Genomic DNA, 15,665 nt, shown 5'->3' on the forward strand with positions numbered 1-15,665 from the left:
TAGAAATGCAGATATATACTTAACACACCTTCTTTTGGGACAAATAATTGGTTTTCGCCCTTGATTTACGGAAGATTATAGCCAAAACATGCATTTTCATAACTTAGCGAACTGAAATCTACATTAAAACTGCAGATAACTACTTAATTCACTTCCTTGAATTGATAATAGGTTTTTCTTTGTCATTTTAAACAGATTCCAGTCAAAATCGGCTTCTTCGATTCATATCGTATCTAAAACCGCATCAAAACTGCAAATATCAGCTTAGACTATCATGGGTGTAAAACCCCTTTCTAAATCAAATAGTTGCCGATTTCAATAAAATCCCTGTCAGAATCTGCTTCTTCGCCTCTTAATGCACCCAAATCTACATTAGAAGAGCAGATATGATCTTAAAATCCCTCTTTTTGGGACAAATTTGGGTTTTTTTCGCTCTTGATTTCGAGTAGATTATAGTCAAGACCTGCATTTCCATAACTTGGCAGACTGAAATATACATTGAAACCGCAGATGACTTCTACTGATTTTCAAGGTCCCAGGGGAAGATGCGGTCACCGCTGCAACTGCTGTGCTCTTCGCGTTGCAAACCATATCTCCCTGATGAAAGTTTCCACGGAACATTAAGTGTGTTTATGGACTTTCGACAACACACCCCGTTCCATGAAATGGTCGCTGCGGTGGTGGAGGTTTTCTCTTCCATGACGTATAGGTTTTTGGGACACACCTGTGATGAGTGCACTGTTGCCAGCGTATTTCGCAACCGTTGCTTGATGCTCCTGCGGCGGTGAGACCACCTGGCCGTCTACTATGACAGCGAGGCTAGCCTTGCTAGCGATGATGTCGGGCTTTCAAAAGATCCGCTCCCGCTCGACGTGGCAGCCGTTATTCCGTAGTCCACCCGCCAAGGCAGGGCAAACTGCATCATGACGGATCTGTCCTTAAACAGTAGCGGTGACAATGGATCGCCTTGACGGACTTTCACCGAACCGCCATTTCTCAGAAACTTGACCGGCCACTGATATTACCGTGGAAGCCTTGCTGTACGCCGTCATCACATACTCCATGAATGGACCACATCTAGAATTGCCGTGTGGTTCTCTGAAAACATGCCCCGATCCTTAGAGCCAATCCTTATCCCGAAGTTACGGATCCAATTTGCCGACTTCCCTTACCGACATTATTCTATCGACTAGAGGCTCTTCACCTTGGAGACCTGCTGCGGATATAGGTACGTACTGACCCGACGTCTCCACGTGGCCATAACTTAGCGGAATGAAATTTACATTAAAACTACAGGTAACTTCACCAACTTCACACAAAATTCACTTTCTTGGATTGATAGTAGGTTTTTCCTTATCATTTTAAACAGATTCCAGTCAAAATCGGCTTCTTCGACTCATATCGTACCTAAAACCGCATCAAAACTGCAAATATCAGTTTAAACTATCATTTTTTGATACAAACAGTTATATATTCACGTTAATATCTTTCAAATTCTAGTCAAAATCGGCGTCTTTGGGCATTTTAGTAACGAAAACCTTAATAAACTATTAGATTTCGACGTAAGGCAACCTTTCTGAGTCAAATAGTTGCCGATTTCGATAAAATCTTAGACAGAATCTGCTTTTTCGCCTCTTATTGTACCCAAATCTACCTTAGAAATGCAGATATATACTTAAAAGACCTTCTTTTGGGACAAATAATTGGTTTTCGCCCTTGATTTACGGAAGATTATAGCCAAAACATGCATTTTCATAACTTAGCGAACTGAAATCTACATTAAAACTGCAGATAACTACTTAAAAATTCACTTCCTTGAATTGATAATAGGTTTTTCTTTGTCATTTTAAACAGATTCCAGTCAAAATCGGCTTCTTCGATTCATATCGTATCTAAAACCGCATCAAAACTGCAAATATCAGTTTAAACTATCATTTTTTGATACAAACAGTTATATATTCATGTCAATATCTTTCAAATTCTAGTCAAAATCGGCGTCTTTGGGCATTTTAGTAACGAAAACCTTAATAAACTATTAGATTTCGACGTAAGGCAACCTTTCTGAGTCAAATAGTTGCCGATTTCGATAAAATCTTAGTCAGAATCTGCTTTTTCGCCTCTTATTGTACCCAAATCTACCTTAGAAATGCAGATATATACTTAAAACACCTTCTTTTGGGACAAATAATTGGTTTTCGCCCTTGATTTACGGAAGATTATAGCCAAAACATGCATTTTCATAACTTAGCGAACTGAAATCTACATTAAAACTGCAGATAACTACTTAAAAATTCACTTCCTTGAATTGATAATAGGTTTTTCTTTGTCATTTTAAACAGATTCCAGTCAAAATCGGCTTCTTCGATTCATATCGTATCTAAAACCGCATCAAAACTGCAAATATCAGTTTAACCTATCATTTTTTGATACAAATAGTTATATATTCATGTCAATATCTTTCAAATTCTAGTCAAAATCGGCGTCTTTAGGCATTTTATTAACGAAAACCTTAATAAACTATTAGATTTCGACGTAAGGCAACCTTTCTGAGTCAAATAGTTGCCAATTTCGATAAAATCTTAGTCAGAATCTGCTTTTTCGCCTCTTATTGTACCCAAATCTACCTTAGAAATGCAGATATATACTTAAAACACCTTCTTTTGCTACAAATAATTGGTTTTCGCCCTTGATTTACGGAAGATTATAGCCAAAACATGCATTTTCATAACTTAGCGAACTGAAATCTGCAGATAACTACTTAAAAATTCACTTCCTTGAATTGATAATAGGTTTTTCTTTGTCATTTTAAACAGATTCCAGTCAAAATCGGCTTCTTCGATTCATATCGTATCTAAAACCGCATCAAAATTGCAAATATCAGCTTAGACTATCATGGGTGTAAAACCCCTTTATAAATCAAATAGTTGCCGATTTCGATAAAATCCCTCTCAGAATCTGCTTCTTCGCCTCTTAATGCACCCAAATCTACATTAGAAGAGCAGATATGATCTTAAAACCCCTCTTTTTGGGACAAATTTGGGTTTTTTTCGCTCTTGATTTCGAGTAGATTATAGTCAAAACCTGCATTTCCATAACTTGGCAGACTGAAATATACATTGAAACTGCAGATGACTTCTACGGATTTTCAAGGTCCCAGGGGAAGATGCGGTCACCGCTGCAACTGCGGTGCTCTTCGCGTTGCAAACCATATCTCCCTGATGGAATCGGCGTCTTTGGGCATTTTAGTAACGAAAACCTTAATAAACTATTAGATTTCGACGTAAGGCAACCTTTCTGAGTCAAATAGTTGCCGATTTCGATAAAATCTTAGTCAGAATCTGCTTTTTCGCCTCTTATTGTACCCAAATCTACCTTAGAAATGCAGATATATACTTAAAACACCTTCTTTTGGGACAAATAATTGGTTTTCGCGCTTTATTTACGGAAGATTATAGCCAAAACATGCATTTTCATAACTTAGCGAACTGAAATCTACATTAAAACTGCAGATAACTACTTAAAAATTCACTTCCTTGAATTGATAATAGGTTTTTCTTTGTCATTTTAAACAGATTCCAGTCAAAATCGGCTTCTTCGATTCATATCGTATCTAAAACCGCATCAAAACTGCAAATATCAGTTTAACCTATCATTTTTTGATACAAATAGTTATATATTCATGTCAATATCTTTCAAATTCTAGTCAAAATCGGCGTCTTTAGGCATTTTATTAACGAAAACCTTAATAAACTATTAGATTTCGACGTAAGGCAACCTTTCTGAGTCAAATAGTTGCCAATTTCGATAAAATCTTAGTCAGAATCTGCTTTTTCGCCTCTTATTGTACCCAAATCTACCTTAGAAATGCAGATATATACTTAAAACACCTTCTTTTGCTACAAATAATTAGTTTTCGCCCTTGATTTACGGAAGATTATAGCCAAAACATGCATTTTCATAACTTAGCGAACTGAAATCTACATTAAAACTGCAGATAACTACTTAAAAATTCACTTCCTTGAATTGATAATAGGTTTTTCTTTGTCATTTTAAACAGATTCCAGTCAAAATCGGCTTCTTCGATTCATATCGTATCTAAAACCGCATCAAAACTGCAAATATCAGTTTAAACTATCATTTTTTGATACAAACAGTTATATATTCATGTCAATATCTTTCAAATTCTAGTCAAAATCGGCGTCTTTGGGCATTTTAGTAACGAAAACCTTAATAAACTATTAGATTTCGACGTAAGGCAACCTTTCTGAGTCAAATAGTTGCCGATTTCGATAAAATCTTAGTCAGAATCTGCTTTTTCGCCTCTTATTGTACCCAAATCTACCTTAGAAATGCAGATATATACTTAAAACACCTTCTTTTGGGACAAATAATTGGTTTTCGCGCTTTATTTACGGAAGATTATAGCCAAAACATGCATTTTCATAACTTAGCGAACTGAAATCTACATTAAAACTGCAGATAACTACTTAAAAATTCACTTCCTTGAATTGATAATAGGTTTTTCCTTGTCATTTTAAACAGATTCCAGTCAAAATCGGCTTCTTCGATTCATATCGTATCTAAAACCGCATCAAAACTGCAAATATCAGTTTAAACTATCATTTTTTGATTCAAACAGTTATATATTCATGTCAATATCTTTCAAATTCTAGTCAAAATCGGCGTCTTTGGGCATTTTAGTAACGAAAACCTTAATAAACTATTAGATTTCGACGTAAGGCAACCTTTCTGAGTCAAATAGTTGCCGATTTCGATAAAATCTTAGTCAGAATCTGCTTTTTCGCATCTTATTGTACCCAAATCTACCTTAGAATTGCAGATATATACTTAAAACACCTTCTTTTGGGACAAATAATTGGTTTTCGCCCTTGATTTACGGAAGGTTATAGCCAAAACATGCATTTTCATAACTTAGCGAACTGAAATCTGCAGATAACTACTTAAAAATTCACTTCCTTGAATTGATAATAGGTTTTTCTTTGTCATTTTAAACAGATTCCAGTCAAAATCGGCTTCTTCGATTCATATCGTATCTAAAACCGCATCAAAACTGCAAATATCAGTTTAAACTATCATTTTTTGATACAAACAGTTATATATTCATGTCAATATCTTTCAAATTCTAGTCAAAATCGGCGTCTTTGGGCATTTTAGTAACGAAAACCTTAATAAACTATTAGATTTCGACGTAAGGCAACCTTTCTGAGTCAAATAGTTGCCGATTTCGATAAAATCTTAGTCAGAATCTGCTTTTTCGCCTCTTATTGTACCCAAATCTACCTTAGAATTGCAGATATATACTTAAAACACCTTCTTTTGGGACAAATAATTGGTTTTCGCCCTTGATTTACGGAAGATTATAGCCAAAACATGCATTTTCATAACTTAGCGAACTGAAATCTACATTAAAACTGCAGATAACTACTTAAAAATTCACTTCCTTGAATTGATAATAGGTTTTTCTTTGTCATTTTAAACAGATTCCAGTCAAAATCGGCTTCTTCGATTCATATCGTATCTTAAACCGCATCAAAACTGCAAATATCAGCTTAGACTATCATGGGTGTAAAACCCCTTTCTAAATCAAATAGTTGCCGATTTCGATAAAATCCCTGTCAGAATCTGCTTCTTCGCCTCTTAATGCACCCAAATCTACATTAGAAGAGCAGATATGATCTTAAAACCCCTCTTTTTTGGACAAATTTGGGTTTTTTTTCGCTCTTGATTTCGAGTAGATTATAGTCAAAACCTGCATTTCCATAACTTGGCAGACTGAAATATACATTGAAACTGCAGATGACTTCTATGGACTTTCAAGGTCCCAGGGAAGATGCGGTCACCGCTGCAACTGCGGTGCTCTTCGCGTTGCAAACCATATCTCCCTTATGGAAGTTTCCACGGAACATTAAGTGTGTTTATGGACTTTCGACATCACACCCCGTTCCATGAAATGGTCGCTGCGGTGGTGGAGGTTTTCCCTTCCGAGACGTGTAGGATTTTGGGACACACCTGTGATGAGTGCACTGTTGCCAGCGTATTTCGCAACCGTTGCTTGATGCTCCTGCGGCTGTGAGACCACCTGGCCGTCTACTATGACAGCGAGGCTAGCCTTGCTGGCGATGATGTCGGGCTTTCAAAAGATCCGCTCCCGCTTGACGTGGCAGCCATTATTCCGTAGTCTACCCGCCAAGGCAGGGCAAACTGCATCATGACGGATCTGTCCTTAAACAGTAGCGGTGACAATGGATCGCCTTGACGGACTTCCACCGAACCGCCACTTCTCAGAAACTTGACCGGCCACTGATATTACCGTGGAAGCCTTGCTGTACGCCGTCATCACATACTCCATGAATGGACCACATCTAGAATTGCCGTGTGGTTCTGTGAAAACATGCCCCGATCCTTAGAGCCAATCCTTATCCCGAAGTTACGGATCCAATTTGCCGACTTCCCTTACCGACATTATTCTATCGACTAGAGGCTCTTCACCTTCGAGACCTGCTGCGGATATAGGTACGAACTGGCCCGACGTCTACACGTGGCCATACCTTAGCGGAATGAAATTTACATTAAAACTACAGGTAACTTCACCAACTTCACACAAATTACACTTTCTTGGATTGATAGTAGGTTTTTCCTTATCATTTTAAACAGATTCCAGTCAAAATCGGCTTCTTCGACTCATATCGTACCTAAAACCGCATCAAAACTGCAAATATCAGTTTAGACTATCATTTTTTGTTACAAACAGTTATATATTCATGTCAATATCTTTCAAATTCTAGTCAAAATCGGCGTCTTAGGGCATTTTAGTAACGAAAACCTTAATAAACTATTAGATTTCGACGTAAGGCAACCTAAGATTTCGATAAAATCTTAGTCAGAATCTGCTTTTTGGCCCCTTATTGTACCCAAATCTACCTTAGAAATGCAGATATATACTTAAAACACCTTCTTTTGGGACAAATAATTGGTTTTCGCCCTTGATTTATGGAAGATTATAGCCAAAACATGCATTTTCATAACTTAGCGAACTAAAATCTACATTAAAACTGCAGATAACTACTTAAAAATTCACTTCCTTGAATTGATAATAGGTTTTTCTTTGTCATTTTAAACAGATTCCAGTCAAAATCGGCTTCTTCGATTCATATCGTATCTAAAACCGCATCAAAACTGCAAATATCAGTTTAAACTATCATTTTTTGATACAAACAGTTATATATTCATGTCAATATCTTTCAAATTCTAGTCAAAATCGGCGTCTTTGGGCATTTTAGTAACGAAAACCTTAATAAACTATTAGATTTCGACGTAAGGCAACCTTACTGAGTCAAATAGTTGCCGATTTCGATAAAATCTTAGTCAGAATCTGCTTTTTCGCCTCTTATTGTACCCAAATCTACCTTAGAAATGCAGATATATACTTAAAACACCTTCTTTTGGGACAAATAATTGGTTTTCGCCCTTGATTTAGGGAAGATTATAGCCAAAACATGCATTTTCATAACTTAGCGAACTGAAATCTACATTAAAACTGCAGATAACTACTTAAAAATTCACTTCCTTGAATTGATAATAGGTTTTTCTTTGTCATTTTAAACAGATTCCATTCAAAATCGGCTTCTTCGATTCATATCGTATCTAAAACCGCATCAAAACTGCAAATATCAGTTTAAACTATCATTTTTTGATACAAACAGTTATATATTAATGTCAATATCTTTCAAATTATAGTCAAAATCGGCGTCTTTGGGCATTTCAGTAACGAAAACCTTAATAAACTATTAGATTTCGATGTAAGGCAACCTTTCTGAGTCAAATAGTTGCCGATTTCGATAAAATCTTAGTCAGAATCTGCTTTTTCGCCTCTTATTGTACCCAAATCTACCTTAGAAATGCAGATATATACTTAAAACACCTTCTTTTGTGACAAATAATTGGTTTTCGCCCTTGATTTACGGAAGATTATAGCCAAAACATGCATTTTCATAACTTAGCGAACTGAAATCTACATTAAAACTGCAGATAACTACTTAAAAATTCACTTCCTTGAATTGATAATAGGTTTTTCTTTGTCATTTTAAACAGATTCAAGTCAAAATCGGCTCCTTCGATTCATATCGTATCTAAAACCGCATCAAAACTGCAAATATCAGTTTAAACTATCATTTTTTGATACAAACAGTTATATATTCATGTCAATATCTTTCAAATTCTAGTCAAAATCGGCGTCTTTGGGCATTTTAGTAACGAAAACCTTAATAAACTATTAGATTTCGACGTATGGCAACCTTTCTGAGTCAAATAGTTGCCGATTTCGATAAAATCTTAGTCAGAATCTGCTTTTTCGCCTCTTATTGTACCCAAATCTACCTTACAAATGCAGATATATACTTGAAACACCTTCTTTTGGGACAAATAATTGGTTTTAGCCCTTGATTTACTGAAGATTATAGCCAAAACATGCATTTTCATAACTTAGCGAACTGAAATCTACATTAAAACTGCAGATAACTAATTAAAAAATCACTTCCTTGAATTGGTAATAGGTTTTTCTTTGTCATTTTAAACAGATTCCGTCAAAATCGGCTTCTTCGATTCATATCGTATGTAAAACCGCATCAAAACTGCAAATATCAGTTTAAACTATCATTTTTTGATACAAACAGTTATATATTCATGTCAATATCTTTCAAATTCTAGTCAAAATCGGCGTCTTTGGGCATTTTAGTAACGAAAACCTTAATAAACTATTAGATTTCGACGTAAGGCAACCTTTCTGAGTCAAATAGTTGCCGATTTCGATAAAATCTTAGTCAGAATCTGCTTTTTCGCCTCTTATTGTACCCAAATCTACCTTAGAAATGCAGATATATACTTAAAACACCTTCTTTTGGGACAAATAATTGGTTTTCGCCCTTGATTTACGGAAGATTATAGCCAAAACATGCATTTTCATAACTTAGCGAACTGAAATCTACATTAAAACTGCAGATAACTACTTAAAAATTCACTTCCTTGAATTGATAATAGGTTTTTCTTTGTCATTTTAAACAGATTCCAGTCAAAATCGGCTTCTTCGATTCATTTCGTATCTAAAACCGCATCAAAACTGCAAATATCAGTTTAAACTATCATTTTTTGATACAAACAGTTATATATTCATGTCAATATCTTTCAAATTCTAGTCAAAATCGGCGTCTTTGGGCATTTTAGTAACGAAAACCTTAATAAACTATTAGATTTCGACGTAAGGCAACCTTTCTGAGTCAAATAGTTGCCGATTTCGATAAAATCTTAGTCAGAATCTGCTTTTTCGCCTCTTATTGTACCCAAATCTACCTTAGAAATGCAGATATATACTTAAAACACCTTCTTTTGGGACAAACAATTGGTTTTCGCCCTTGATTTACGGAAGATTATAGCCAAAACATGCATTTTCATAACTTAGCGAACTGAAATCTACATTAAAACTGCAGATAACTACTTAAAAATTCACTTCCTTGAATTGATAATAGGTTTTTCTTTGTCATTTTAAACAGATTCCAGTCAAAATCGGCTTCTTCGATTCATATCGTATCTAAAACCGCATCAAAACTGCAAATATCAGTTTAAACTATCATTTTTTGATACAAACAGTTACATATTCATGTCAATATCTTTCAAATTCTAGTCAAAATCGGCGTCTTTGGGCATTTTAGTAACGAAAACCTTAATAAACTATTAGATTTCGACGTAAGGCAACCTTTCTGAGTCAAATAGTTGCCGATTTCGATAAAATCTTAGTCAGAATCTGCTTTTTCGCCTCTTATTGTACCCAAATCTACCTTAGAATTGCAGATATATACTTAAAACACCTTCTTTTGGGACAAATAATTGGTTTTCGCCCATGATTTACGGAAGGTTATAGCCAAAGCATGCATTTTCATAACTTAGCGAACTGAAATCTACATTAAAACTGCAGATAACTACTTAAAAATTCACTTCCTTGAATTGATAATAGGTTTTTCCTTGCCATTTTAAACAGATTCCAGTCAAAATCGGCTTCTTCGATTCATATCGTATCTAAAACCGCATCAAAACTGCAAATATCAGTTTAAACTATCATTTTTTGATACAAACAGTTATATATTCATGTCAATATCTTTCAAATTCTAGTCAAAATCGGCGTCTTTGGGCATTTTAGTAACGAAAACCTTAATAAACTATTAGATTTCGACGTAAGGCAACCTTTCTGAGTCAAACAGTTGCCGATTTCGATTAAATCTTAGAATCTGCTTTTTCGCCTCTTATTGTACCCAAGTCTACCTTAGAAATGCAGATATATACTTAAAACACCTTCTTTTGGGACAAATAATTGGTTTTCGCCCTTGATTTACGGAAGATTATAGCCAAAACATGCATTTTCATAACTTAGCGAACTGAAATCTACATTAAAACTGCAGATAACTACTTAAAAATTCACTTCCTTGAATTGATAATAGGTTTTTCTTTGTCATTTTAAACAGATTCCAGTCAAAATCGGCTTCTTCGATTCATATCGTATCTAAAACCGCATCAAAACTGCAAATATCAGTTTAAAATATCATTTTTTGATACAAACAGTTATATATTCATGTCAATATCTTTCAAATTCTAGTCAAAATCGGCGTCTTTGGGCATTTTAGTAACGAAAACCTTAATAAACTATTAGATTTCGACGTAAGGCAACCTTTCTGAGTCAAATAGTTGCCGATTTCGATAAAATCTTAGTCAGAATCTGCTTTTTCGCCTCTTATTGTACCCAAATCTACCTTAGAGATGCAGATATATACTTAAAACACCTTCTTTTGGGACAAATAATTGGTTTTCGCCCTTGATTTACGGAAGATTATAGCCAAAACATGCATTTTCATAACTTAGCGAACTGAAATCTACATTAAAACTGCAGATAACTACTTAAAAATTCACTTCCTTGAATTGATAATAGGTTTTTCTTTGTCATTTTAAACAGATTCCAGTCAAAATCGGCTTCTTCGATTCATATCGTATCTAAAACCGCATCAAAACTGCAAATATCAGTTTAAACTATCATTTTTTGATACAAACAGTTATATATTCATGTCAATATCTTTCAAATTCTAGTCAAAATCGGCCTCTTTTAAAATGACAAAGAAAAACCTATTATCAATTCAAGGAAGTGAATTTTTAAGTAGTTATCTGCAGTTTTAATGTAGATTTCAGTTCGCTAAGTTATGAAAATGCATGTTTTGGCTATAATCTTCCGTAAATCAATGGCGAAAACCAATTATTTGTCCCAAAAGAAGGTGTTTTAAGTATATATCTGCATTTCTAAGGTAGATTTGGGTACAATAAGAGGCGAAAAAGCAGATTCTGACTAAGGTTTTATCGAAATCGGCAACTATTTGACTCAGAAAGGTTGCCTTACGTCGAAATCTAATAGTTTATTAAGGTTTTCGTTACTAAAATGCCCAAAGACGCCGATTTTGACTAGAATTTGAAAGATATTGACATGAATATATAACTGTTTGTATCAAAAAATGATAGTTTAAACTGATATTTGCAGAGTTGATGCGGTTTTAGATACGATATGAATCGCAGAAGCCGATTTTGACTGGAATCTGTTTAAAATGACAAAGAAAAACCTATTATCAATTCAAGGAAGTGAATTTTTAAGTAGTTATCTGCAGTTTTAATGTAGATTTCAGTTCGCTAAGTTATGAAAATGCATGTTTTGGCTATATTCTTATGTAAATCAAGGGCGAAAACCAATTATTTGTCCCAAAAGAAGGTGTTTTAAGTATATATCTGCATTTCTAAGGTAGATTTGGGTACAATAAGAGGCGAAAAAGCAGATTCTGAATAAGATTTTATCGAAATCGGCAACTATTTGACTCAGAAAGGTTGCCTGACGTCGAAATCTAATAGTTTATTAAGGTTTTCGTTACTAAAATGCCCATAGACGCCGATTTTGACTAGAATTTGAAAGATATTGACATGAATATATAACTGTTTGTATCAAAAAATGATAGTTTAAACTGATATTTGCAGTTTTGATGCGGTTTTAGGTACGATATGGGTCGAAGAAGCCGATTTTGACTGGAATCTGTTTAAAATGATAAGGAAAAACCTACTATCAATCCAAGAAAGTGAATTTTGTGTGAAGTTGGTGAAGTTACCTGTAGTTTTAATGTAAATTTCTTTCCGCTAAGTTATGGCCACGTGGAGACGTCGGGCCAGTTCGTACCTATATCCGCAGCAGGTCTCCAAGGTGAAGAGCCTCTAGTCGATAGAATAATGTCGGTAAGGGAAATCGGCAAATTGGATCCGTAACTTCGGGATAAGGATTGGCTCTAAGGATCGGGGCATGTTTTCACAGAACCACACGGCAATTCTAGATGTGGTCCATTCATGGAGTATGTGATGACGGCGTACAGCAAGGCTTCCACGGTAATATCAGTGGCCGGTCAAGTTTCTGAGAAGTGGCGGTTCGGTGGAAGTCCGTCAAGGCGATCCATTGTCACCGCTACTGTTTAAGGACAGATCCGTCATGATGCAGTTTGCCCTGCCTTGGCGGGTGGACTACGGAATAACGGCTGCCACGTCGAGCGGGAGCGGATCTTTTGAAAGCCCGACATCATCGCTAGCAAGGCTAGCCTCGCTGTCATAGTAGACGGCCAGGTGGTCTCACCGCCGCAGGAGAATCAAGCAACGGTTGCGAAATACGCTGGCAACAGTGCACTCATCACAGGTGTGTCCCAAAATCCTACACGTCTCGGAAGAGAAAACCTCCACCACCGCAGCGACCATTTCATGGAACGGGGTGTGGTGTCGAAAGTCCATAAACACACTTAATGTTCCGTGGAAACTTCCATCAGGGAGATATGGTTTGCAACGCGAAGAGCACCGCAGTTGCAGCGGTGACCGCATCTTCCCCTGGGACCTTGAAAGTCCATAGAAGTCATCTGCAGTTTCAATGTATATTTCAGTCTGCCAAGTTATGGAAATGCAGGTTTTGACTATAATCTACTCGAAATCAAGAGCGAAAAAAAACCCAAATTTGTCCAAAAAAGAGGGGTTTTAAGATCATATCTGCTCTTCTAATGTAGATTTGGGTGCATTAAGAGGCGAAGAAGCAGATTCTGACAGGGATTTTATCGAAATCGGCAACTATTTGATTTAGAAAGGGGTTTTACACCCATGATAGTCTAAGCCGATATTTGCAGTTTTGATGCGGTTTAAGATACGATATGAATCGAAGAAGCCGATTTTGACTGGAATCTGTTTAAAATGACAAAGAAAAACCTATTATCAATTCAAGGAAGTGAATTTTTAAGTAGTTATCTGCAGTTTTAATGTAGATTTCAGTTCGCTAAGTTATGAAAATGCATGTTTTGGCTATAATCTTCCGTAAATCAAGGGCGAAAACCAATTATTTGTCCCAAAAGAAGGTGTTTTAAGTATATATCTGCATTTCTAAGGTAGATTTGGGTGCAATAAGAGGCGAAAAAGCAGATTCTGACTAAGATTTTATCGAAATCGGCAACTATTTGACTCAGAAAGGCGATGATGATGACCAGATGATGTAGGCGGCCCGGCCCGAAACACGGAGTCGCCATCCTCGGCCGACGGGGCGTGCCTGCGGAGGCCGGTCGAACCGGACGGGAAAATGTGTCGGGTGGTCCGGCGCCTCCTTCTGCACGGCTTCTAACTGAGCTCGTAATACGCCGTAACTCTTGAGCTTACGGAGGTTTTTGATGGCGTCAACCGTACGGTGGAACCTATATGCTAGGCGTTTGTTCACAGAACCACGCGGCAATTCTAGATGTGGTCCATTCATGGAGTATGTGATGACGGCGTACAGCAAGGCTTCCACGGTAATATCAGTGGCCGGTCAAGTTTCTCAGAAGTGGCGGTTCGGTGGAAGTCCGTCAAGGCGATCCATTGTCACCGCTACTGTTTAAGGACAGATCCGTCATGATGCAGTTTGCCCTGCCTTGGCGGGTGGACTACGGCATAACGGCTGCCACGTCGAGCGGGAGCGGATATTTTGAAAGCGCGACATCATCGCTAGCAAGGCTAGCCTCGCTGTCATAGTAGACGGCCAGGTGGTCTCACCGCCGCAGGAGCATCAAGCAACGGTTGCGAAATACGCTGGCAACAGTGCACTCATCACAGGTGTGTCCCAAAAACCTACACGTCTCGGAAGAGAAAACCTCCACCACCGCAGCGACCATTTCATGGAACGGGGTGTGGTGTCGAAAGTCCATAAACACACTTAATGTTCCGTGGAAACTTTCATCAGGGAGATATGGTTTGCAACGCGAAGAGCACCGCAGTTGCAGCGGTGACCGCATCTTCCCCTGGGACCTTGAAGATCCGTAAAAGTCATCTGCAGTTTCAATGTATATTTCAGTCTGCCAAGTTATGGAAATGCAGGTTTTGACTATAATCTACTCGAAATCAAGAGCGAAAAAAACCCAAATTTGTCCCAAAAAGAGGGGTTTTAAGATCATATCTGCTCTTCTAATGTAGATTTGGGTGCATTTAGAGGCGAAGAAGCAGATTCTGCAGTTTTGCAGTTTTGATGCGGTTTTAGATACGATATGAATCGAAGAAGCCGATTTTGACTGGAATCTGTTTAAAATGACAAAGAAAATCCTATTATCAATTCAAGGAAGTGAATTTTTAAGTAGTTATCTGCAGTTTTAATGTAGATTTCAGTTCGCTAAGTTATGAATATATATATTTTATATAATATAATCTTCCGTAAATCATGGGCGAAAACCAATTATTTGTTCCAAAAGAAGGTGTTTTAAGTATATATCTGCATTTCTAAGGTAGATTTGGGTACAATAAGAGGCGAAAAAGCAGATTCTGACTAAGATTTTATCGAAATCGGCAACTATTTGACTCAGAAAGTTTGCCTTACGTCGAAATCTAATAGTTTATTAAGGTTTTCGTTACTAAAATGCCCAAAGACGCCAATTTTGACTAGAATTTGAAAGATATTGACATGAATATATAACTGTTTGTATCAAAAAATGATAGTTTAAACTGATATTTGCAGTTTTGATGCGGTTTTAGGTACGTTATGAGTCGAAGAAGCCGATTTTGACTGGAATCTGTTTAAAATGATAAGGAAAAACCTGCTATCAATCCAAGAAAGTGAATTTTGGTGAATATCAGTCAGTTGGTGAAGTTACCTGTAGTTTTAATGTAAATTTCATTCCGCTAAGTTATGGCCACGTGGAGACGTCGGGCCAGTTCGTACCTATATCCGCAGCAGGTCTCCAAGGTGAAGAGCCTCTAGTCGATAGAATAATGTCGGTAAGGGAAGTCGGCAAATTGGATCCGTAACTTCGGGATAAGGATTGGCTCTAAGGATCGGGGCATGTCAGGCTTGGCGAGGAAGCGAGTTCCGGTTAACGAGCCGATCCGAACCCGGTCCCGAGCTTTGGAATCCCGCGGAACCGCTGGCCACTGATATTACCGTGGAAGCCTTGCTGTACGCCGTCATCACATACTCCATGAATGGACCACATCTAGAATTGCCGTGTTTTCACAGAACCACATATATATATATATATATATATATATATATATATATATATATATATATATATATATATATATATATA

Source organism: Cylas formicarius, unplaced genomic scaffold (assembly GCF_029955315.1).
Source record: "Cylas formicarius isolate icCylForm1 unplaced genomic scaffold, icCylForm1.1 PGA_scaffold_26__1_contigs__length_5699629, whole genome shotgun sequence".
In the NCBI taxonomy this organism is placed as follows: domain Eukaryota; kingdom Metazoa; phylum Arthropoda; class Insecta; order Coleoptera; family Brentidae; genus Cylas; species Cylas formicarius.